Source organism: Atractosteus spatula, chromosome 8, assembly GCF_055471065.1.
Source record: "Atractosteus spatula isolate fAtrSpa1 chromosome 8, fAtrSpa1.hap1, whole genome shotgun sequence".
Lineage (NCBI taxonomy): Eukaryota > Metazoa > Chordata > Actinopteri > Semionotiformes > Lepisosteidae > Atractosteus > Atractosteus spatula.
The window spans coordinates 8,546,504-8,572,883 of NC_142713.1; the positions used below are offsets into that span (position 1 = coordinate 8,546,504).

The following is a 26,380-nucleotide window of genomic DNA, read 5'->3' on the forward strand; positions in this document are numbered from 1 at the left end:
TGACTCACCCTGCATTTGAAGTCGTTTTTTTGATGTAAATTATTGAGGTTTGCATGGTGACATGGTCGTTCGCGGTGAGTGCTTACGTGTGTGAGGGTGCCTGTCATACAGTCGACTGGTATCCTATCCTGTTCAGGGTGTAGCCCTGTCTTGTACCCTCTGCTGCCAGGACAGTCACTTGGATGTCACAACCCCTGCTAGGGCATAAGTAGCTTCCTGGTAATGGATGAATGGTATGACTACAATCTGCACATATACCATTAAGGGGTGACCATTAGGTTTATTATGCAGAAAATGCAATTATAATCAAATCAACAGACATACATAATTCAACAAGCACTCTTCAAGTGATTTTCTCTGGTGGTGTGCTAGCCCCCAAACCTTGTCGCTCTGTGAAGTACCGGTGAGTGGAGATGCAGCTTTCGCTTTCCAAGTGTAACGGGACACCACACCACACAGCTTAGGCCCAGTTTTTCCTGTCACGCATTTTGGACTGCTATCCACAATGAAATCTAGGGTGAAGGACAACTTCGAGACGATCGCCACCCAGTTCACTGCTCAAAGATCTATTTACTCTCTTATTTTGTCCCACCCCTTGGGGAGAGGTGTTCAAAATAATGTTCAATTCAATATAATAAATTGGATGCCATTAATGTAACGTTTTTCCAACAAAGTGTGATTTTACAGTGAACAGCTTAAAAAGTAGTATGTTTAAATTATTACATTAGCACGTTAAAAGCAGAGTGTAAAGGCCAGATTAGTATTTCTATTATTTCCTTAATCCCAAATAGCACATCTGAGCCAATTCTCATTTTCCATTGACAAAACCAGGTGGATAAACAATAACACTATAAAACAGTGTTAATAATGTTAATAACACTAAAGAGAGAGTTCCATGAAGCACATTTCCTAGGAGATACACACGTAGAGTCATAAACTCTGTTCATAATGACAAGGAAAATATCATTCATTCCATCCAACAGACGTCCTCAAAGCTTTTTTTTTTAAAATAAGCTACTTTTTTTAACAGCACAAAACAAAAAAAAAAAGGCAAAAGCAAAATAATGGTTGAGGCAGGCGTTCAAATGGGCATGAACTCACAAAAGGGGTTAGCCGCAATGAATTCCCCTGCCAGTCGTACAAAAATCATTAAGAAGGCATTAGTGGAAGAAAAAAAAAGCTCACTTGGTAGGCTAATTACATTTCAATTAATCAATAAACCAAAAGAGATCTCTGTTCTCATGACAAAATCTGTGGCACACATCTGTCACGGGCAGAAGACCTTCAGGGGGGAAAACAGAGCACATCGTTAATGTTGGTCTTCATCGGGTTCAAAACACCAAAGGTGAAAGGCGAAGCTGAAAAGCACGACACCAAGCTCCACTTTCATTATGAAAAGAGAAACTCTTACGCCGATAACTGTAGGTCACCCCTTGGTGAGCATGGAGTATGTTACATCATGTCACCAAGAGAAGAATTCATGTTCTTGACTGGGAAACAAAACGGGCATTGAGGTTCTGCTCGGAAGTTTTGAGAAACTTCTCAGGTTGCATTCACTCGCTAGGCTGCAGTAAGCACACAGATGCCAGGACGATAAGGTGTGAAATCTGTATTAAGTATTCCCAACTGGCGGAACACATTCTTTTACCAAGGAAAAAAAAAGTGCAAAACTGTGATTTGGCATTAAGCCCTGCCACTAATATGGGCCCATCTGTGCTTCTGTTATAAAAGTAAAACCTTTACGTAATCATCTACTCATACACTAATCAGGCCTTAAAATTATCAGCTAGAAATGAGGACACTTTTATATCATTTTACTTTCCTTTATAAAACTTGTTGGCCTCCACATGAACATACTTTAATTCCCACTTTTTAGAGCTGAATAGGTAAGCATGAAATGAGACACATACAGAATTATTATTATTATAATATTGGACAGGGTCCAGAATACAAAAGCTGCAAAAAGGCGTTGCACCAGTTTTAAGGGAACTCTCAAACTTTACCGGGGCTAAATCATACTGATCAATCCGCGAGACTGGGACGGCGAAAGCCCTTCACAGCCGTCATATCCCATTTCATCAGGCAGCAGAGGCCCTGAAAAGAGCCCATCGGGGAGCCTGGGGTTTTCCTGCATGGCCACTCACAGCCGCCTGGCTCCCCCTCCCCCCGCCCAGACTGAGCCGCCTGGAGGTCACCAGCTGCGCTGACCTGTATTGTGAGGAGACTTTTACAAAAATGTCTGTCCTCAATTGGCAATTTTATATTTCTTTGCAGCACAAAGTTCCCAGCCCCTTCTCGGCTCTGGGAAACCCCCAGGGCTCCGAATTCATACAGCAGAGAGGTCTTTTTTTTCTCTTGATCAGTTACCCAAGGTCAAACCTGTGAATGAAAAGACTTCATCCCAAACACGCTATTTGTGTTAGTGATATCGGGTAAACTACAGTATATAACAGCTGATCAAAAGAAAAGCCATTGAATGAAATCTGCACTTTTGGTGTTTTTTTTTTAAAAAGAACTCACACATGTCTCATTATACTTACATAACAGGGTAGAGTTCTTGTTAAGTTTTTTATTAAGATATCTTTGGCATAAAGTTAACAGACCAAACACGATACCCCCGCCTCAGAAACATCATAAATGTTCCCTTGCTTCTTAGCGCACAGAAAGCAGTCCATTCATACCCAGCAACCATCTTAAATTTGTCTAAAATACTTTCAAAAGACAACTCAGAAATCTTAACATTCACAGTTTTCTTTTTTTGATACGGGAAGCAGTAATTTAGCTCCTTTGCTGTGTCAGTATGTCCTTTTTTTTTGTCTATTCAACAAAACCTGAAAACTGATTTAATGGCCCTGCAGGATATTATCGCACAAAACAAGCTTTGTACACACTTCGCCAGAGAAGTAACTTGATCTAGCTGGGACAGCTAGCACTCTCAATTATGCTTCTATTAACATTGGGTTAGTAGGTAAAAAGCAACTGCAATGTCTCCATCTGGGCCAGCTCTAGCAAATTGCTCAGCGGTGACATCAGAACCACAAGCTATGTTACAGCAGCTATCAGACAGCCGAAATTAAAGCTGTGGGCTGCTATTGACTTCATTTTAATGGATGTTTTGTGCACCACACAGCCTTTCCTACACTTATTTCCTAATAAGACTATCATTACTCGGTGCAAAAAAGCCTTCTAACTTAAACAAACGAAACAGAGGATACCTTTTTGTTCAAGGTGCAAAGGCCTGTGTCCAGTGTCCAAAGTCCCCCCACTTTCTAGTTCAATCACAAGAGATCAGGGATCTGCAACTCCAGTCCTGGAGAACCACGGTGCCTTCTGGTTTTCCTTCCAGCCGAGCTCAGAATGACTTAACTGAATCAATCAGGTGCTTGATTAGAAGAGAGTCGATATACTTTTTCTAGGTCTTTGCTCACTGACAATTTCAGGCTGTAGAGAAATCCTGTTACAGCTTTCCAGGAGCGGAGTTGCAGACTCCTACAACAAGATCATTTAAATGGTCTCAGATGACAATGCCAGGTACAAAGTGTCCAAAGTGTCCAAAGTGAAACTGTATCTCTAACTGCATGAGATTGGTCTCTCACAAACAAAAATTGCTGTGATCAAACAAAACCGTTCAAGGCAATAATTTTCCCCAAGTGTGCCTGCCATATGTGGAGGGCAACGTAATCACAAAAATGTAGCTTTTAAAGTTATTTAAATATAGATCCCAGTTTCTCGATGCCATAGGCTTTAATTGTTAGCACAGCTCAAGCAATAAATAACAGCTCTACAGTACATAGACCCATCCATCCAAGAGCATTGCTTTTATGTTGAAGAAGTGTCTGTGATGCTTATAGCTTTTACCACGCTTATCACAATATATGATGATCGGTGAACCACCAGCTGCTAAACAAGGCAAAGCAAGTGGCCTACACTCCTTTATATCTTATCTCATGTTCTCATCTTTCAAGTATTGTAACTTAGGTTCCACACGGACTGCGGGAAATCTAGGCTGGGACAGTAATACAGAAGAAAAATACAACGCAGTCTCCTTAAAATCCACTGCATTGACTGTTCCAAAAACTTACTTCCCTCCTAAATAAGGCAAGATGGAATAAGCCACAATGGTTATGCTTGAGATCATGTGGCCATGGATGATGAGTTGGGGGCTCCAGTTTACCTCAAAAGGTTAATTCAACTGGCATTCCATTTAACGTTTATCCACCTTTCCAACTTAATTTGGTCTCCTTCTACATGACATGACATATACTGCCACGGAGAAAGGGCTAGAATGGTTGTATTAACCTACTATTTAAAAAAAAAAAGATCCCACGCTTATGCAAGGTCTTGCCCATCTCTCTGAATTGCTCTGATGCCTAGCTGTCTGCTGACCTCCACGTCCAAAATAGCACACCAAGTTCAGCCAGACTTTATTTAAGGGGGCCTTTGCATCTGATCATTTCTGTTGCCTCTTCCACCTTAAATACACATGGCTACAGAAATTGTCTCCCTTTCTGTTGTTCTTCCACGGGACACCAAGAAAGCTTTTGACCAGCTGGAGTGGAAATATCTGCGGTTTGGGATCACCTCTGGTGCTTCCACCCAAAATCACATGCTTTGTTTCAGGGTTTCAGTGGTAGGTGTCTCACCATCTGAATGAAATCTGACTGGATTCTCATTGAGGGTTTCTAGGACTCAATTCCTTTCTTTCTTCCCCATTGAACAATGCGGTTCTGGGTATCCTAGGTTTCAGGGAACCATGGGAGTCAGACATACCCAAATGCTCATGGATGATCACTGCAACACTTCACAGGAAAAGCCAGACTATGTGGCTATTTTATCTTCATGCAACAATCCGCTATTTTTGTTTCTAATTGGGGTGATCACGCCATCCTCCTGTACTTCAGGTCATTTTCAAGGGAGTTATGCGGTTCAGCTCAGCTGACCACTGCACAGCTTCAAATGTGTGTGTGTGTGTGTGGGGGGGGTCTGCCACACCATATACACCCAACACTCCCTAAAGAACATCAGTAGGTCTTTCACTTCCCTTGAACATAAACTTGGTAATAGCATGATGTTTAATTGTAACAAATTCCGCAGTTTGTTCAGGGAAGAAGCCTAGCAATAAATAGTACTGATCGTCAAGCCAAGAGCTAAAAAAGGGAATCCCAACTCTAACAAAGATTTGGAAATAAATCATATTCTTATTTGGCAAAACACTAGAAAATGTATGCTCATTGCACCGACACTATCTTTTTAAAATACAAGGGGAGATCTCTGAATTGAGCAAATTTATATTCGCAATCCATAATAAGAACTATGAGAAGTTTGATCAAAACAGCAAGGACTAACAATTCCACATGAAGAGGGCACTTTGATTTCTGCTTGGTGATCTGATTAAAAGCGTCTTCCTTTTGCTGGCGCTGTATATGAATAAGTGCGGGAAAGCAATGAAACAAGTTGAGCACTGCAATCAGGATTCTTTTCAGTACCACAAAGGGATTAATCACATTGACAGGCTCAATTTTACTGATTTGTGCTGACATCAAGGCGTCAGCTCAAGACGCTGTTGTGATGGTTTCGAGTGTTTTCCCCAACCATTTATGTTTCAGTAGAAAAATGTATTCATCTAAAACCAGTCTGTAAATGTGACTGAAAAATTACTACAAGTCTCCTTTCTTTCAAATAATTCTACAAAGGCAGTGCTTATTATGCACCATGTTTTGTTCATCTCAATACATTAGGGTTCCCTAAACCTGGTACTGGAGAGCTGGTGTCTCTCTGGGTTTTCAGTCCAGCTGTGCTCTTAACCAAATAATTATTGGCTTAAATAGACCATTTTTCAGCATTTCCCAGTCCCTTGGGTGCTGCTGCTGTAGTAAACCCTGGAAAACCTTCAGACACACCAGGCCTCCAGGATGAAGACTGAGGACCCCCCTGCTCTACATATGAAACCATCATAATGCAGTGACGATCACGGGGTTTGAAAGAACTCATGGTAGTGGTGGACAGTGGCCCAATACTTAAGGCACTAGTTACAATACCTCTGCAGATGCCCAAAACATTGCAGCAGACAGTACCTGTCAGGGCCTCCATTTCTCCCACTGCTACTTGCTAGCCACTCCTGTGGCGGCCTATCATATCTACAGCCAATGTACAATTCAATTTAAAAAAAACAAAAACATCTCAATGTCTTTACACCGAACCCCTGAGCGCAGAGGATGGATAACAAAATTCAAATGTCATTTTATTTGTACAAGACTGCATTCTGTGTACAGTGAAAAAGCTGTTGGGGTCCTGTGTACCTGTGAAGCACCAGTAAATTTGTCAAGTTATTTGCAGGCCGCCCTCATTAAGTGTTTATCCATTTAAAGGAACCTCTTTAGCAAGCCCGTGCTGATCAATAAAAATAAGACTTAGTAAATACTCTCACTGCCATTTATAGCTCGGAGAAGAAAGTGGCTCGAGTGGACTGTTGTGTCTCTTTCTCGCAGGTAAACTACTCAAGCAGGAAGAGTTTTTCTCTGTTTCCTTCTGTAATACTGCAAAATAATTAAGCATTAAGCAAAAGAAAGCAAGCTTCCTAAAGACATGAAACAAATGTTCAGTGAAAATATGGGTGTATAAAAATCCATTCCTGACTTCACAGTAACAATAACACATAAACACAGTGACGACAGCTCCAAGGGTTATACAGTCAAGATAAATCATCCCAAATCACCGGAGTTCCTTAGCAACCACCTTTTTAAATGATGTTTTCTTAGCACTTGCATACAGTTATAAATACATTGGGGCTTTTGGTTTTGCAAATGCTCTTGCACTTGCATGAAGCAGGAGATTATGGTTTTGACATTTTGGTCACTGCGTTCCATGTTTCACAAAAGGTCAAGATTTCCAGACGGGGCCTGAGTAAACGAGAATTACGGAGGATGAAGAAAAAAATCTAAACATTAGAATTTTTTAGATGTTATTCCCATAATAAATATTTAGACATGAGCCTCTGAGAAACGATGTTGCCTGCGTGCTTTCTTGCCAGAGGTCTCATCTTGTTTCAATGCAATCTCATTGAGGGCTAAGCTCCTCACTTGCAACACTTTTTTAACACTACATTAAATTACAAATGAGAGAGCCTCCTTTCTTGGTGATATAAAATGTATCAATATTCAATATGATGGACTGATAGGGTTGTAAAATTATGCAGCCTTTTAAAACATATCCACATATTCTATAGAGTACCGAGTGAAAAGTGGGTTATTTTGGACTTCATACCATAAATTCCTTCAGATATAACACTAGCAATCTTGGGTCAAGTGAAAGACACAGTGGAAGCTGGTATTTGTGAAAGCTGTTGTTATGTCTGAGGCCACACAAGACCAGCTGCAATCAGGAATAAAGAGTCCAACAAACCTAGCATATTAACGGGCTGTTTTACAGGACATGTAGTACAGCATTCCTCTCAAGGACACAGCAAAAAAGACACATTCAAAGTACTGTGCCAATTACTCATCTAACATTACTGTTAAAAAAGTGTTATTCAAGTGGGGTAGCTGCGTCAGCATGCGTAGGCTGCAAAGGAACAAGTAATAGGTTTATTCCATGCTGAAAAAAAGAAGAAAGAAAACACAACGTTTCGGCCGTGGAGCCTTCTTCAGGTGTTCCTTCTTTTCTCAGCATGGAATAAACCTATTTCTTGTTAAAAATTATGTCTAAAAGGATAATATGATGACATTACAAACAAAAATAGTTTTCAATGGAATAACCCAAATCTTAAAGGAAAACTGCAATGCTATTTTCATATTTCAGGGTTAGAAAGAATCAGCAGTGATGAGTGCACTTCAAACTGCAATAAAAGTACAATGTACACAGTAACTTGTAAAACCTCCAATTTGCATTTCAAGATAGACTACATTTCCAGGTATGTACAGCGCCATGTTCTGTGATTCAGAATGAGGCAACAAAACATACAGTGATGTGATGTGATGTGGTCCTATCACCTTGCAAACAATCAGGTTTCATATTGTGAATACATCTCTTTTAATCCAATAGAAATATTGCTTTCGATATCGTGACAGTTTTATCAACAAATATACTAACTTGTTACTCTGCATGTAGATCACGTTGGAACATTTCTACGGAGAAATGTCTGCCGCACAGCCTGTACTTATTTGCTCGTACTTTGCATTACATTAGTCAGTACGGTGACTAGTGAGCAGAAAGGGCCCACATCACATCGCAATTCGTGGAAGCTCAAATGCGAGTTTGAGACGGCATGGCGACTTACAGCACTTTCGCAAAGTTCACGATTTTGATCTTAATTCAAAATTTGTACATTTTTTCTATAACATCACTGAATTTATTTTGTTACCAAGATTTAATAGCTGGTCTGAGACTGCAGTTCCCCTTTAACGCTGTTATAAGAATTCATTAATTAAAAAAGTGTCAATGACATTAAGAGAGGCAAAAGAACACCAAGCATGAAGTGGACCAGACATAAACATTAATATCATGGAGCTCCTCTTGTACATCACTCAGGGACTGAAAAAGACTGTCAGCATTATAAATGTACTGCAGCCACAGTTGTGTAGAGAGAAATATGTGTCTCCATTTAAAGGGGACAGGATTCTGCAGTGGAAATGCATTATGTGGACCATTCATATAATGGTTGTATTAGGTGCTGACTCTCATAAAACTAGTACTTTTATAATTTAATCTAAGTGTAATAATATAACTTCAACTGCATTTGTCATTATAATATTAAAATTATAATGATTTTTGTTAATTAATGTTTTAACACTTGAGAAATCTTTCAATGAATCCAGAACAAATAAACTTCCAGTGAGGGTTCCAAAGGACTTGTAATGGACTTTTGAGGGTCTCATCTTACAAATTGGACATGATTGTTATGCAAAGTATAGAAGAAACCCCCCAACTACATATTTTATACTGTATCTACTTCAAAATGCAGTCTGTTTAACCAGAGCCAGGAAAACCATTGTAAAACATACCAAATAAAACTGTCACAATCTCTTTTACAATGACACCAATAAACATAACGTAAGTTACTTACTGTACAATGTAAGGGCTGGAGTTGCACTGCAGTCCTTTTTCACTTTGTGCCATAAAGAATTCAGAGGGCAGGAAAGTCCTTCTTCAGGATGCTCCCCCAAAACTCCTCTCGACCCCCCTCTCTCTTCCCACCACAGTCCCCCCTCCTCCCCCAGAAGGGAACCTTGACCCAGTCTCCGGCAAATTTTTAATGCTTTGCTCTGTAATTGACAACCCTAAAATCTCTGTCCTGGCTTGTGGGAAAACCCTCTGAGCACTTCAGGAATTCTCCTCTCCTGAGATTCCCAAAAGCCCTGCCGGTTGGGTTTTGCACTCACAGCATAGGCTTGGCTGAAACAAAGAGTGAATTCATATCAATTCCACCATACTCCCCCTCCACCACCACCACCACAACACCCTGCACAATAATCCCTGACCTGGTATCATGTTTAACTGCCTATCAGGAACGCCTCACACTACTTCTGCTTCACTCCCCACATACACACCCCAAACATTAACCCTCAGCCTCTGCCTTAATATCAAACCCCATGGAAGTGGAAGCGCAGTCTTTATGAAAGAGGAACTCCAGTCCCCATTTCTCAGACCGGTTATTAAATTTCGGAAAAAAAAATAATTTGTTGACGCTATAGAAGAAATGGACAAATCTGGAATTAAGCACAAAATCGCAAATGTTGCGAAAGTACTGTGAGCCGCCGTGTTGGCGCAAACCCTCATTCGAGTTCCCACAAATTGCGACGTGATGCGGCCCTTCCTGCTCACTAGTCTCCGGAATGACTAACGTCATGTGACGTACGAGCGAATAAGTACAGGTTGTGCAGCAGATGTTTCACCGCAGAAGGTTCCAACGTGATCTGCATGCAGAGTTAGCAAGCGAGTAGTATTTGTCGGCAAAACCGCCTCGAAGTCGAGAGCAATATTTCAATTGGATTAAAGAGATGTATTCACAGGCCAGCTTATTTACAATGTCATAGGGCTGCATCATATCACCGGACGTTTTGTTGCTTAATTCTGAATCGCAGACTATGGCGCTGCGCACACCTGGAAATTGAGTCTATTTTGCTACATAAATTGGAGGTTTTAAGAGTGACTGTGTACATTTTACATTTATTTCGGCTTGAAGTTCACTCATCAATGCTGATTCTTTCTAACCCCGAAAAAATAAAAATAGTGTTGCAGTTCCCCTTTCAGTCCATCAAAAGGCCATTGAGAAACACCTCATTTTCGCTGGTGCACCCTGTTCTGTGACCAAGCTCAGCCTGCTGCAGTCTCTAATACAACATGTTGAAGGGGGTAGGGGAGGGAGGGGGATAAACGGAAGGTTTTGTGAAGCACCAGTAAATTTGTCAAGTTATTTGCAGGCCGCCCTCATTAAGTGTTTATCCATTTAAAGGAACCTCTTTAGCAAGCCCATGCCGATCAATAAAAATAAGACTTAGTAAATACTCTCTCTGCCATTTACAGCTTGGAGAAGAAAGTGGCTCGAGTGGACTGTTGTGTCTCTTTCTCGCAGGTAAACTACTCAAGCAGGAAGCTTAAAAACATATTTCCACAGCACCTCCTTGTGGGTTTCGCCACACATCATTAAACCGACATTCCAGAATCTGAGAGTTTTTCTTTATTTCCTTCCGAGAATGGATGGCTGTTTTTTAAATGGAGTTATTCTTGACTTTAAAAAGACTCATGAGAGAATCCTACGCTTTTATTTAAAACCAGATTCAGCTATCAACCAAAAGAAAGAGGTGATATCACAACTGACAAGAGAAGAACTGCATATCAGAACGCCTCACACTACCTGAATTTTGATCGCCACTAAATCAGTGTAACATCTACAGTATAAAGATGCAACAGCCAAGATAAATTCCCCTGTACTCTTCAGCAAATAACTGCACTTACAAAAATGGTAGGAGTCAGGTTTGTGAACTACAGTACTAAAACAGCAAACGAACGATAAAGGATGAAGAAAATTAAATCCAAGACAAAAATGGGAAAGAAAGGGATGTACTAAACAAGTATTTCACTCAGGTACTGTACTAACTAAGGAAGAAGTCGACACCACGCTTCAGACTCAGGAAGGATTTCTGTCTTAAATAGTATAAGAATAGATACTCAGAAGTGTTTTGGGTACTAGAAGCACACAAGATTTATAAATCCCCAAGACCCAGTGTTATCTTACCAACTGTGCTCAAGGAATGTAAGGTGATGGAAGCTGTTATAAAAACTCAACTAGAAGATCACCTATATGGAAATGATATGCTAAGAAATAGTCCGCATTTAGAAAAGGAAGGTGTTGCCTAACCAACTTGTTAAGAGTTGAACTAAGAAGAACTAGTCGAGTTTGCAAATGACACCCAACACAGCAGCAAACGCAATTTAAAAAAGATTCTGATAAAATACCAGACGGGCCAAACACAGGGCACATGACATTTAATGTAGACAAGTATAGGGTTTTTCATGCAGGTAACAAAAACAACTGATACAGTATAGGTACAGAGAGCAGGGGCAGCTTAGGAGTTGAACGCAATCACTTACATCTTTCAGAAAATGTGGGGAAGCACTTACAAAGGCAAAATGTTAGGATATATAGTTAAAGAACAGAGTTTAATCAAGGGTTTTCATGTTAAAATTGTATTAAACAATAGTAAGGCCTAGAGTCTGTCCAGAGAAGAGCAACTAGAAACATTCCAGGACTTAAGGAAATGCCGTGCACTGATAGGCAGAAGAAACTGAACTTTTTTGGTCTTCAACGGAGAAGACTGAAGGAGTGGACCAGATACAAGTATTCCAAATCCTCAAAAGTTCTGACAAAGTCACAGTCAACCCAGCAGATTTCTTTAGAAGGAACAGGGAAATGAGAACTAAAGTGCACAAGTGGAAACTACATGCAAGTGCACTGAAAACCAAGAACAAAAGCCACGACTTTACCCAGAGAGTTGTGGGTGTATGGAACAAGCCATACAGTCATGTAGGTGAAGGCAATACCCTTACAGCCAGATTAAATCCTTAACTGTTAACTAGTTAAACAGACTAGACTGGCTAAGAGGCCTCTTCTCCCTTGTAATCTTTCACACGCTTGTGTAGTAGCGCTCACAGCTTAATCCACAAAACCAAAAAAGTTCAGTGTCTCTAAATTTAGCTGCTGCTACCTGCAACAAGGTTTGCTTTGGCTGGTATTTTCACAAAATACAGCCTGAGGGATATATGCTAAAGACATCCTTCAGGAACTCTAAAATAAACCAGATGGTTAAGAATCAGGAGATGCACTGCGATTATGGGACACATGCTCTAATTTAAGAGCAGGCTGTATCATTTTAACACTTAAGAGAAAGAAACAACTGCAAACAAGGCAGGGGAGGCTTATTCCTCCTGAGACAGGGTGGGCATTTTAAACATGTACTGGCAAATAAGAATAACTGGTTTATTTGCACAATTTCAAGCAAGCGTCTCCTACCTGGTAATGGCTTTTGTTTCATGTACCTTTTTCAATCTGAAATGGTGACCTTCAAAAGTATCTTTTAAGCCTACTTTTTTTACACAGAACTGCCCTGCCCTTTTACCTGCAGGATCTCTTATATGTACGAGCATAGACAGCAAAAGGCACTGTGGGAAAACATTCTGCACCCTCAACCTGGACTTAAGTCTTAAAGTATTAGCATTCAGGTCAGTAACCTGCTTAAGATACAATCACACATGAAACTAAAGTGATAAAGAGGCTTCTAATTCTCCCTTCATCCTGTTATATATGCTTATGTAAATATGATGAAGTACAGCAGTTACAGACAATATAAAATTCACTAAGTATTACCGATTAACCCATCACACACCTGAAAAAGACTTCACAGCTGGCATTTCTCTTCATATTTTCCAGCTTGGAATTAACTCATAGCTTTTCCTCTGTAGATGCTGACACTGTTCCCCTCACTGCCTTCTCCAGATTATCCATTAACTAAGCCTTTCCATTAATCCGTTTTTTAGTCGTAGGCTATAACAAATCATGTTAAACAGTGAGTCGTTTATAAACAGCATTACTTACAGCAGGAGTAGCTCTCCATTTCCATTTTCTTGGTCTTCCATTTCCATGATCACAGGCAAGCCAGACCGAAGTAAAATTCTGACAGTCATTTCTGTGCACTCCTGCATGGTCTCATTTCAATACTACAGTTAGGTGAGCCCTTGCAAAGGAAGCTACAGTTGTAGGACAAGTATGCTCTGTAAATTTCCTTCCCCCCAACAAAGCTGCAGAAGTATGCCGCTTACTGATTTTTCTGCATACTAATTGGCAGACAGGGAGTCAAAATGGGTCTTTACTCCACCAAATGCAATGTTGGAGTTCTGGTACAATCTCACGGTCTGGCTCTGAGCAACTGCTCACTGGAGCACTGAGTAATACGAAAGCTTCACCACCATGGAGTGGAAAATCCCAGTAAACAGGAGAAACATGGAATATCAACAGCAAAACTATTTTCAGAACTGCAGGGTTACATGCAGGACAACATTATTGCCAGGACGGCTCTTCCCATTAATGGATAACAAGGATTGAATTAATCCGCTTTAACCTCCCACACTTTTTGTGGTTCATCACGAAAGTCAAGGAGAATCACTGGTAACCAGATGAATAATGGATTTGCCCACATAGCTGAATGCTCTTCTCTTGTTTGTAACCTATCTAGATTATTTGGTTGCTTCAATTACATTAAAATTTCAACTGGATGAATTACACACTTAAAGCAGAATACATTCCGTCGTACATATAGGTGAAACCAAACAAATATTTAATCAGAAAACAGGATATGTAAAGCTTTTGTAAGGTATGTATGATTCAAGAGCATTAAGATAAGATCACTTTATTAGCCATATACAATTTCATGCATTAAGAATTTGTCTTTTCACATACCCCAGCTTGCTCTCCATGAGACACAGACAGGGAGAGAAGCTTGGGGTTGGAGCGCAGGGTCAGCCATTGTACAGCGCCCCTGGAGCAGTTGGGGTTAAGGGCCTTGCTCAGGGGCCCAACGGAGTAGGATTCCTCTGCCGGCTGTGGGATTTGAACCGGCAACCTTCCACCCACAGGTGCAGATCCTTAGCCACAGTGCCACCGCTCCGCCCAAAAGCTGTGCAATAGAATCGCCTAAATCACAAAGTCATCCCATTTGCAGGTAGACGTGGATCACATATCAAAAGACTCACAAACTACACTCCTGTCCCCTTGAGATTTCTGGAAACTAATACACTAACGTTCAGTACCTTGAACAGGCCCTTGCCCAGATACAGTTACTCACTCTTTCCACTGCCATGAACTAAATGAAAAACCACCAAAGCTACAGTAAACGAACCAGGGAAGCCTTTCTTTAAAGTCCATCGGAAACGCCAAAACAGAAAAACTAAGAACATTTGCGTTGCTATGTTTATCTTTCAGGCCTTAGTCATTTGCATTCAGTGGGTGGGAATTTATGAAAGCTTTGTAACCACTTAACACCCTAGAATTTCATCCAGTTCTCCTCAGAAGTAAAAAAGAACATTTATCACACACTACTGAAATCTCATTTTTTCCACAGCTCATGTGTTCTTGTATGTAGTGTAGTTGTTTTCTTCTTCGATGTCTCACGGCAATCTGAGTCAAAAGCCATACACTTGTAAAGACTTTAATAACAGGTCTCAGGGAGTTGATTGACTGGAACACCAAGGCAGATGTGCAGACATAAACCAATCTATATTGGAAGACTTTATGCTTTTGATTACTAGCAGAATGCTGACAGTACTGTTACTGTTTTTCCCCTTGCCACAGACGGGGAGCTGTAGACCATCAGAAATTCAACGCCCTTCATGTCCCCGAGCCACATAAAAGTGCCTCTTGCGATTTGACTGAAACTGCATCATCATCGCAAAATTAAATTACAACCCTGAAGACACGGCTCAGCTCAAAATGAACTTGGGGAGGAAGTGACACAGAGATGTGGTCCATTTCAATATATAATACACAAAACTGCTCAAATCAAATGAATTCAGGTCACTTTTATCACCCTTTTTTGCTTCACAGAGAGGATATACAGTACAGCACTGCAACTACAGCAGTGATTGTGGCCTAATATACTGTAAAAGGCAAAAACACGTTGGGTGTAGATCTGGGAATGTAACCCCTTGTTTAAAAATAGAAGACTATACCAAACGAAACACAGGTACATTTAAGCTGGAGGAAAACACAGTATATGACAACATTAAGCATCCCGATTTCTGTTTAAGCCTATCCTGAAAATACATGAGATGTGTCAGGTGCCTTTTTTTTCCATTTTTAAACCAAAGCTATCTAAATGAAGAATGTACAGGAAAGCCGTTTGACTTTATCAAAGACTGTGGAAGATCTCATGACCCCCACATGTGCTGTGTTAAAGATGCTGTATAGGCACAGGCAGTTTGTTGACCAGATTTAGCAAGCCTTCTGAAGCCATGCTAGGAAAGAGTCCAATTACAGCAACACGGGCCAGGGTGTGAGACAACTATCTGGTACCTACAGTACATGATCACAGAAGAGAAGGTCAAAAGTATTAGTTAATTATACTCACTAAAACACAATGACTGGAATTTTCTTATCTGACTGTTAAAACGCTTCCTGGATTGTTTGTTTGTGGGTTGCTTTGAACATCAGAATGGAAACTATTTAAAAAGACATATATGGAACTTTTTCATCTGAGGTCAGGAAACTTGCCTCTGTGGAACAGCATCCAATGTACTGTACAATCTAATGAGATGCATATTTATAGTTGTAATTATTTTCTGGGAAAGCTGAATTGCAGACAGATTTGAACATTAAAAAGGCTTTTATTAAATACTCAGTCTTTTTTTACATATTCTACATGACAATGTATAATTGCGACTTCGTATTTTGTTCTGAACCTCAACAAAGCAGCTACATTATAAAGAGAAAAACAAGAGTTCAACAAATCAAACGGATTACAAATTATCTCCTCGAATTGTGAGTGAGGATAATATTGTAATAACAAGTAAATGGCATTAAAGGTCATACTGCTAGGGATTAAGAAATCATAAAAGGATGAGAAAGCAGACAATTATGGAATGGCCAGAACTGCGACATCATAAACAATCTTATCTTTAATGCAAAACATACAGTATATGCTGTACATAAACGTGCTTCCTTCGTGAGCTAGTCATCCTCGCTATCTCCCAAAAATGGCACTTATTAAGTTAAGTCTAAGAAATATGTCAACTGGCTGTCAAGCTAAAACTTATTCACGGTTCCGTATGTTCCAAATTTAGTGAACATTCCTTCATCCTCTCAAACAATTGTCATTTGAGGACTCAATAGAGGCCGGTGGAACTGTGGAGACAGACAGGCTATATCGTAGTTTAGTTCATTCACAAAAAAATACTTTATTAACACATCCTGGGTTGAGTTCTGTAACTTTCAAATAATCACAGTTTAACACAACTGTATTTGTGATGCTTAAATTGTTCAATTTCACTAATAGAGACATCACAAATATTTATCTGCTGCTGTAAGATGCAGAAAAAAATAAAATACTTTAAATTTTGAGAAGTCACTTTGAAAAGACTGTCCTCATGTACTCCTTTCACATTAGTCTACATGCATATGATATAAAACTCATGAAAGCTTCTGCTCTGGAATCAGACTCATACATCAGATAATTACCAATCAACTGTTCCCATGGTAATGCGGTAATGCAGTTTATTCAACTAGTTTTTCCTTGAACACAGTAGGGACATTTTGATTTGGGAAATATGGAGAAACCCACCACATTATTAGTGTAACTAATCTATTTCGAAATCTATTCAAAGCAAACACACAATACTTAGAAAAACCTGAGAGGCTAAAATAAATACATAATACAATCTAACCAAAGTCGTTATTAATCCATTAAGAAAGCGCTGATTTGGAATGATTAGTTCATACAGTACTTTTTCTTGGCAGCTAAAAAAAAAACTTGTCCTCCCACACAGCTGCAAGACAGCCTTTGTCCAGTGGCAAAGCCATTACCACAGTGACAATAAAAATGTTCTGCGTAAAACGGAGATAGTTTAACCTTTAATTAACATAATGACTAGTGTGGGAAGGCCTTGGTCACAGTTTAGCTCAAAGCAGGATGAAGTAAGCCTTCTGTGCCTAGCAATTTCCATAAAGGGCAATGAGACTCAAGCAACAAACCAGACCAATCACTACACTTCCATGATTTTGTTCATTGTCAGGTCTGCTTATCATCCTGATTTTGTGCTCTCCGGCAGCCTTTTTTCACCTGCTTGGACGAGCATGTCCATGAGGCAACAGGTGAGGGAGAGACAGCTGCCAGCAATTTAGGACCAGATCCTAGCCATGAAACGTTTGAAAAACAAACATCAAATCTGATACCTCCACCCCCACCAGCACACGGTGAACAGCACACCACCATTACAGCCTGAAAAGCTTCATTGTTGATGTAGCAAATTTCGTCTGGCACCAGTAGTAAGCGTTTTATAAGGTGTTCATGTTAATTAGCTATAATCCCCCAAAGCAGAGTGACAAACATATAATACTTCCTCTAAAGATCCATGCAAAAAGTCAGTGTCTAGTGATAAATAACTCTAGTCTTTCAGAACTCCACACCTCGACTGCCTGACACCTTCAAACACATACCCAATGCTTGGGAAATCATGAACCATTCTGAGTGTGAACTCTTGATTTAAAACGTGCCAGACAAGAGGCCGACATGTCCTCATTGCACTGTCTGTTAAGCAGACAGGCCTTGTGTTCTGTCTTTGCATGGCTAGTGTGAAGATCTTCCACGTATATTGGGCATATACTGGCAGAAGCCACCCTCAGAGAAGCCTTATAATGCAGGATGTCATTTTTGAGAGGAAAAAAAAGACTGTCCGTGGTAACTATCCACTGGCACAGATCTGTTCAACTCCAGAACAGTCAGAATCAAACTATCACAACCTTCCCAAGTTTAAACCAGATACTGTAGTAGACAAGAACACCAGTAGACATATGTAAAATGTAGTAGTTCAGGTGGGTAGCTGCGTCAGCATGCGTAGGCTGCAAAGGAACAAGTAATAGGTTTATTCCATGCTGAAAAAAAAGAAGAAAGAAAACACAAATCTGTCTACTTGAAGGATTCACTCTTACAGGTTGGGATCTTGGAATGGGCAGAAATCCTGCAAAAGAGAATTGTCTGCTGTCTGCATAGAGGCTAAACACATAAGCATCAGGAGGGCATCGAGCTATTAATCTCATTCATATCTTGCAAGTTTTCAACCCAAGAACATGCTCCTTCCAAACGCGCATTGTATATATGCAGAAATCGTGTGGGTATACGACCCAGCTGAGTCGTTATGTTTATTAATTTGAATCCTTGGCATTTTATAGATTCAAAGATCTAAGCATACTGTACAACTCAATTGCGTTTCCTTGCTGTTCATCGAGCAGAGTAATGTGGGGTTCAAGCCTTTTTCAGGTACATGGTCGTGATCTCCGTTTTAAAACACGACATCGTAATTTTCTCCTCACGATTCATGATGAGTGGAGTAAGCTACATAAATGTTCGCAGCCCTCACCTTTACCACAATATACAGTACCGTAGGTCGTGTGTTAAACATGAGAGTGGTGGTGCAAAGGTGCAAAGTTTAAAAATAAATAAATCTCACCAAAGTCTCAAAATAGGCTAACCCGATACTAACCCCCCCAAGTACCATGTGTCAAAACAGCGGGCTTTTTTTTTTTTTACCAAGACAGCCAGAAAACTCAGTGTTTTCAGACAAGCCAGCAGCTTGTCTAAAATGTTTTGGTTATTTTTCGGTAGAAAACCAAACTGCTTGCTCTCGCTTCTCAAAATAACCTTTAAGCGCGTACTGCCACCCTGGCACTTGGCACAACACCAATCCATAAAAATAAAAACACTTTTATATGACTGTACGTGTACGAAATGTTTAAAACAATCCCATTCAAAGCGGCTCACGACACCCAGCGCCGCGCGTTAGTGCAGGAAACATTTGCTATCATTTCTGTTACATTTTAACAAGTTACACACAGCTCATAGAAAACAATAACCGGACTAACTGAAGGAAAAACAACACACGCTAAACAGCATGGTGCAGGAAGCGGAAGTTATTAAAAGTATACGACAGCCAAGTAGTATTTCTACTTTGATTTATATTTAGAAACTTGCTTGCGTAGCGACGAGCCGTGATTTACCTTCATTGTCTGTTCTCTTTTTCCTGTTTGTTTTTTTTTTAGATTTTACCTGAAACCCCTGCCAATCGAAACTGGAAGCAGTCGGGATTACCTTGTGAATGCGACTCCCGTTCGTCCATGCAACTTGTTCACTTTTCCACCCGCTCTGGTGTCTCTGGCCAGCTTGTGGGAAGGACTCGCTGACGTGAAAAGATTCTCTAGAGGGGTGAATAAGAGGAACTGTGGAGAACAAGGAAGAGCCCTTTGAAAAGGACTGGGATTGTGTTTCTCCTCTTCTTCTCGTGTGACGTGTCTAATCCCTGAACTAAAGAATAGCGCTTTTTCCCCCACATTCCTTGGCATTAAATGAAAAACACCTGGATTTATTGGACTGTGTCGTTCTAACCTGCAAACCCATTCACTAAATGTACTGTACTTCACTTTTTCTCATTTTAAAATGGGGCATGTATTTCCATTTCTTCGTGCTTTCAACAGTTGTATTAGTAGTATTATTATCTGATAATGGACATTTAAGACTTTTCCATTTGTAATTAGGAAAAACAAATATATGTAATATAACTCAATATTTAACTTGCCGGTTTCTAGAGATTTCTCTATTGCACTTACAGCACAATACAACATATACAGTATAACTCACAAAAAATATTTTAACTAAATCGTACCATTAACATTCGTATAATACTAATGTAATGTTTTAAATACATTATTCTCATAATTTCTATTCATGATAAGTATTACAATTATATATTTTAAATGCACAATGAAAATACTTTTTTTTTACCATCAGACTTCATTTTCACTGTTGTCACACCTTAAGTATATTCAGGGAACCGTTTTTTGGGGCAATATTTACAGTACAACTGTTGCATACAATAACTATGCAGAAAACGTGCACATTAACGATTAACATCTTAAAAAAAAACTTTTTGAGCATAAATGTAGATCTTAGTGGCGGGGCGGTGGCGCAGTGATTGGCATTGCTCGGGTTCAATTTCTGGTATCAGCGTGGAGTTTGTATGATCTCTTCGTGTATGCATGGGTTATCTCCGGGTGCTACGGTTTCCTCCCACAATCCAAAAATATATTGTTAGGTTAATTAGCATCTAGGAAAACTGGCCCTGGGGTGAGTGTGTGCGTGTCTGTGTGCGCCCTGTGATGGACTGGCTGGCGTCCCGTCTTGCACCCATTGCTGGTCGAGATAGGTTCTGGCTCTTCAGCGGCCCTGAACTGGAAAAAGCGATTAGGAAAACTGGATGCAAATGTTTTCAGGTGTCAAATGAAGTCCGTGCTCAGAAACAATTATATTTGTTGACGTTGAAAATCTCTGTATTTCACATTGAGTGATTTTTCCTACATTAACTAGCACATTAATCATTTCCTGCCTTGTTGGTGTTTAAAAATAACACATTTCAACCCTTGCTCATGTGCACCATTTCGTCATAACTGGCAGAGAACCACTGGGAACAATTTACAGCAATTGCATAAACAGTACTAAATTCAACTATTCAACACAAAAAAAGCCATTTTCTACATTTTAAGTCTTCATCACCACTGTGTAGACTAAGCCATAGTTAAAACATCGGAAAGAGAGAATTCATCCCCGAGTAAATCATGAAAAAAAAGTGCAAGGGAAGTGATCATTGTAATATTTGCAGAACAAGTCGGAAGAAAAGTAATGTGCATTACGAGCAATTCCTTGCAATATTACAGATTTTTTAGCAATGCTTTATTTTTAGAATAACTCAGAGCGATTGCTGCTATCTCTATGACATTCACTGCAAAGTTATTCTTCATTTTTGCAGATATCAAATTTCCTGGCTCTTGCATATTTCTATTTCACCGGCAGTTGACATCAGCGTTTTGAGCATTGCTTCACAAGTGAACTGTATCACATCTCTCCGTTAAATGACAATGGACTTATCATTTACAAAACTATGTATCTCGGTTAAGAGGTTTGAAAGCTGCTGGAAGATAAGATGTGTCATGTCTGACCTTTCAGTCTCACAAGGTGGAAGAGGATTAAAAGCTTTAATTTGGTTGCATTTTATTTTCATTTCATACATTAGGTCCTATGAGCACAATCAAGATATTTAAAAGAAGAAAGCGTGGTTTTAAGGCGGTTAAATTCAAACCCCTTTTGTCTGATTCCAGTTTGAAATGTATTGATGAAAGTAAAACCACTACATTCAAAATCAGATATAATACGTTTATGCTCTTTAGGCGTTTGTTATGTCTTCTCTTAGTTCTCTGAGTTGTCTCCCTTCAGAAACATAATTTAGGCGTTAGAAAAACAGGCATCTGTAAAAAAAAGTTTAGTACAATTGTAGCACATCTAAAAATGCATGTAGTGTAGGTAAAAATTATGTTATCACCTGAGTATACCTGAACTCTTCTTTACAAGGATAACTTAATAAAATATTGGTCTGTGTAAAAATCTACAATTATTCCTAGACAGAACACACAATAGATTCCACTCATACCACCCATTACCTCTAGTACTCCCACTACATTCTACCACACAGCTTCAGGTGAACATTACTGTTATCTCCCATTCAGCCATATGTGTAGGATTTTCACGGTTTTGTCTCTTTACCCTATAGCAGGTCAGTGGCTTTAAGGTCAGTAGGTCAGGAGATCAATGAGATCAGTGCATCCATTTTAAAACTCCTTCATTTTTTTCTTGTCTAATGAATGCTGCATTTGCAATCACAACCTTGTCAATAAAGATCACCAACGTAATGCTTTCTTCAGGGCTTTAAATAATGTTGGAGAGTAGAATGATATTATGCTTTGACTGTATCTCCTGTTTGTATACCAGAACACAAATAGCAAGTCTTCTCTTTGAGCCTCAGAGCTAAATCTCTGTTTTGCTGTTACCTTGTAGAACCTTAAAGAAAGTAAAGAGAGTTCAATTCATCGTACCCTTTCAAACAATTGTGCAATGAAATCTGTGAAAACCCAGATAGGAAATATGTCTGACATCAGGGGTTTCACACTATAATGATGTTTTAAAGACTAAAACGGAAGCAACTAAACATTTCTCTAAAGCTCATGGATCCACTCCTTTTCATGTCTATTACCTTTACAGTTAATACTGCTTTAAGGATGTTATCATTATAAGGTGCTCCTTGATCATTCAGATGTATTTTTATGAGATTGGTAATGAGCTGAAGGTGATGAGTTGTCGGTGTGTTTCAGAGATCTATGGATTTCCTTGGATTACTATGGATTTCAAAATCTGAATTTAATGGATTTACACTAGGTGCATGAATGCAATCCCACCAAAACCATTAATGACAGTGAATAATCTGTTGAAATCTCTTCACTGGGCATGAAATGAATGGATAGACAATATATGTAGTGCCGTTGTTTTATTATATCTGACATTTTTTACCAAATTTGTAGAATTCATTGTACATTGTGTAGAACATACTTCGCACATTATTGAAGACTTATTTACAATGGAAGTATGATATTTCAGAACATTTTAAGAATTATTTTTCCTTACAATGAAAGAGAAATGAGAGAAAGAGATGAATCCAAACATCCAAACATCAGATTTTCTGACAGCCAGCATCCATAACAGCATTACTGCTTTACTATCACCATCAGTGTTGCACATGAGAACTGCACAGTTGCCAGAGAAGTTACCAGAGAAACACTAAACTGTTGAACATAATCATCATAGGAATGCTGTACACTATTGAACATGACCATTCATTTCAGAGGAACAGTGTACTCTGTTGGACATGATCACTGGAGGATGACTGTATATTGTTGGAAACAACTACTATGAGAACAGTGTACTCTATTGGCAATGATCACCAGGGAAATGGTATAGTGTTGGACATAATCACCAGGGGAACAATGTACTCTATTGGACGTGATCACTGAAGTATCATTGTACTCTGGTGGACATGAGCATTGTACAGTTAGAAAAGGTTACTAGAGGAATGCTGTAAGCTGTTGAACACAGTCATTACAGGAATGCAGGATACTGTTGATCTTGACTGTTAATTTCAAAGGAATGATGTACTCTGTTGCACGTGATCACCAATAGAACCAGTGGAATAATCACAAGAGGAAGATTGTACACAGTTAGACGCAATCACCAGAGAAACTGTGCTTTACTGGACATGATCACCTGATGGACACTATACTCTTGGGGATCAATTTACGGGGAAAACTGTACTTTGTTGCACATTTGTCACCCATGAAATGCTGTGCTCTCTTAGATGTGATCACCAGAAAATAAAAAAATGACAATCAACAGCAGTGGAGAAAAGGTACACACAGGTTGATAAGATTCTTCTCATGTGTTCTCCACATTAAATCAGTGTGCCTTCAATAAACTTAAAATGGCTCAAATCCAAAATGATGCATTTCAGTTTTTCTGTTTCAAACAGAATATGACTGCCACATTACGAAGCTTACAAGTGTCCCAGATAATGATGGAAACATGAAAATGTTTTTTTATGTACTATGTACAGGACATTTTATATACATATGCATGTCAAGAATTATTGACTGAAAGCCCATTGAACCCTATTAACCACCTGCGAACAAAATATTTCCTCGTGTTTTTTATGAGAACTGTAATGTGTTGGCAGACATTGTCACCTGTAAATTTTGTACAGGTACATATTTATTTGTGACACAGAGGAAAAAAAGCAGCCTGACCACAACCCTTCTACAGTGCTACAGGATGAACGTGACAGGAAAGCAGGAAAGAAAGTTTTACCAATGTGAGAAATTTCTGAGAAATTATTATGACTGTGCTTATGAGAACGGATGGTAATACAAAGCTGAAATTCAGTCACAGAAGGGTTTGTCTGTGTGGGTGTCCTAGCACACAAGCAAACAAAGGAAGCTACTTTAATGACAACAGTGAGCAGAAAAACAGGATTTATACCACTGGTATTTCTTCTTTGTGATTTCTTCTTTATATTTTTTTTCCTGCAATTTAAAAGTATATGATGGTTAATCCTGTCTTTGTGTGTGAGTCAGTAAAATTAACCGGGTAATGTTTTGACAATGCATGTATATGTGTGTGTATAGTGCATATATATGTGGCCCTTACATCCTTCAGCTTTTTAAACCTAATCTATTTTACACATACATCAGTCATTTCTGACTAAGTGAGATCAAATACTGACACCCAACATTCAGGAAACTCCTACACACATTTGAACATCACCAGCTTGTGCTTGCTTTCAGAAGGAAGTGTGAGAAACTGAAACTCCAGCACATATACAGTATTTTAAAAAAAAATGTTTCATTCTAAGCCCCTCTGCTGTATCATAATTATTTAGATTTACCTCAGATGCACAGTTACTGCAGTTTATGCTTCTACTGTGTACAGAGGTACTACCTATAACCTGTATTTGTAAATGCAGTATCTACATTATATATGTGCTATGCTAATTATACAGTATATACTGTACACTACACGTCTTGAATGACAATCAGAAGAGTTATGTCAGTGGCTTCTGAATAACAAATCTAATTTCCTTGAGTACAATTGGGAAGTTCCTGGGGATTTATTGATCTTGAATGTTTCTAGTCCTCTGCATCTTCTGTGCTAATACCATTACAGAACTTTGTATACCTCTCCTTCTGAGGTATGGTGTTGACATATTTTTACTTTGTGAACACCTGAGTGAAACACTGCTTTAATATACATGTATGAGTCATCAGCGTTTCTCTGGACTCTGTTCTGTCACACTGGAAGGCTACAAAGCACAACCTCGGGGCTTTAAAGCACTGTGAGCATTCAAATTCTCAGCATCAGGAGGCTAGTCTTTTCATATGGTGGGTTTGTGTAGATGCAGATGTTTGAAAACAGTGTCGAACCAAAACACACTGCACGAATGCATTGAATCGGATAGGTCGGCCTTAGGTCTGTCACAGTCACTGAGTATGCTGTTTAAGAGCCAAAGAGTGGAACAAGACTCAACAGTGTAAAGTCAGATGGCTATGGTAATGTTCAAAGCCTCTGTGCCAGGGGATCACACTTCAGCTTGTATGCTCATGATTGTAGTAGGATATCAGGCTGACCAGGCTACTATTATGTCAGTGAGCCTTTCAGATGAGATAACTTTTGAATAGCAGTTTGGTACACATGATCCGATATACAGTAGGTAAAGGCAAGTCCATGTCAGGAATGAGAACAATGATTATGCATGGCTCCTCACACTACACAAAGGTAAACCAGGTGTCAGCGAGTTTGGCAGCACTAGAAAAGAAGCTCAGGGTTTGAGTACTTGGCCTGCTTTTGACCGTGAACTATTTGCTCTATACGAGCTTGTGTTTCTTACATGACTTATACATGAAGAGGAAATTTCCCCCATTTATTCCAGCAAGGAAGGGGGATTCCAAAAAGGAAAGGAATTAAGCAAAAAAGGAACGTTTTGTTTCAGGTATGTAATTTATGTACATGTTAAAGAAAGTGTGACTGTGACCACCTCTAAAACAAAATCCATATACCTAAATGTATCTATACTATGCCCAAAATCAACTAACATTTTTTAATCAAGTCCAGTATCCAACAGTATACTATGCCTACCCATAACCTTGTAGAAAAAGTAATTTTCATGAATAAGTACTGTATTATAAGTGGGAGCACTCAGTTTAACTATGTTTGGTGGACAGTATAAGGACTGCGGGTTGTGGTCCCATTGTGTCATATTACACCCAATGCTTCCAGGATAGGATCCATTTTGCCACAACCTTTAGCAGAAGCAGCTTTTTGATAATGAATGGATAGACAACTTGTGACACAATATAATTAGAAATACGACCCACTGGTTATGTCATGGTAATGTACAGTATACTGAAGCCTTTCCACCATCTTCCAGCCATTTAAAAAAACAACAACAACAGCTGCCAATCTATGTCATTTCTTTGCAGTCCAGAAAGACAGAAGAGATTTTTTTTCCTGAATCGCTTTCCACAATTTGAAAACAGAAAGGAGTTGAGTACTTAATGTCATAGAGGCCAAAAATGATCATATCACTTGTCCATTTTCAGTCCGGATATCCTCAGTAAATAACTAACATGAACTTCTCCTTCTGTATTCCACTGAAACTGATTTGTTTAAGTGTTTAAGTGCCTTAAGCCTCT

The 26,380-nt window shown here is 39.3% G+C and overlaps 1 protein-coding gene across 1 annotated transcript in view; it reads right to left on the reverse strand.

Annotated features, from left to right (window-relative positions):
• Positions 1-19,426, reverse strand: part of LOC148829156 (solute carrier family 45 member 3) — a 42,295-nt gene extending 22,869 nt beyond the window's left edge. The window contains exon 1 of the mRNA XM_088924346.1: positions 19,350-19,426. The gene's annotated coding sequence lies outside the window, so the exon portion shown is untranslated. The remainder of the gene's footprint in view (positions 1-19,349) is intronic.
• Between the last annotated feature and the right edge of the window lie 6,954 nt (positions 19,427-26,380).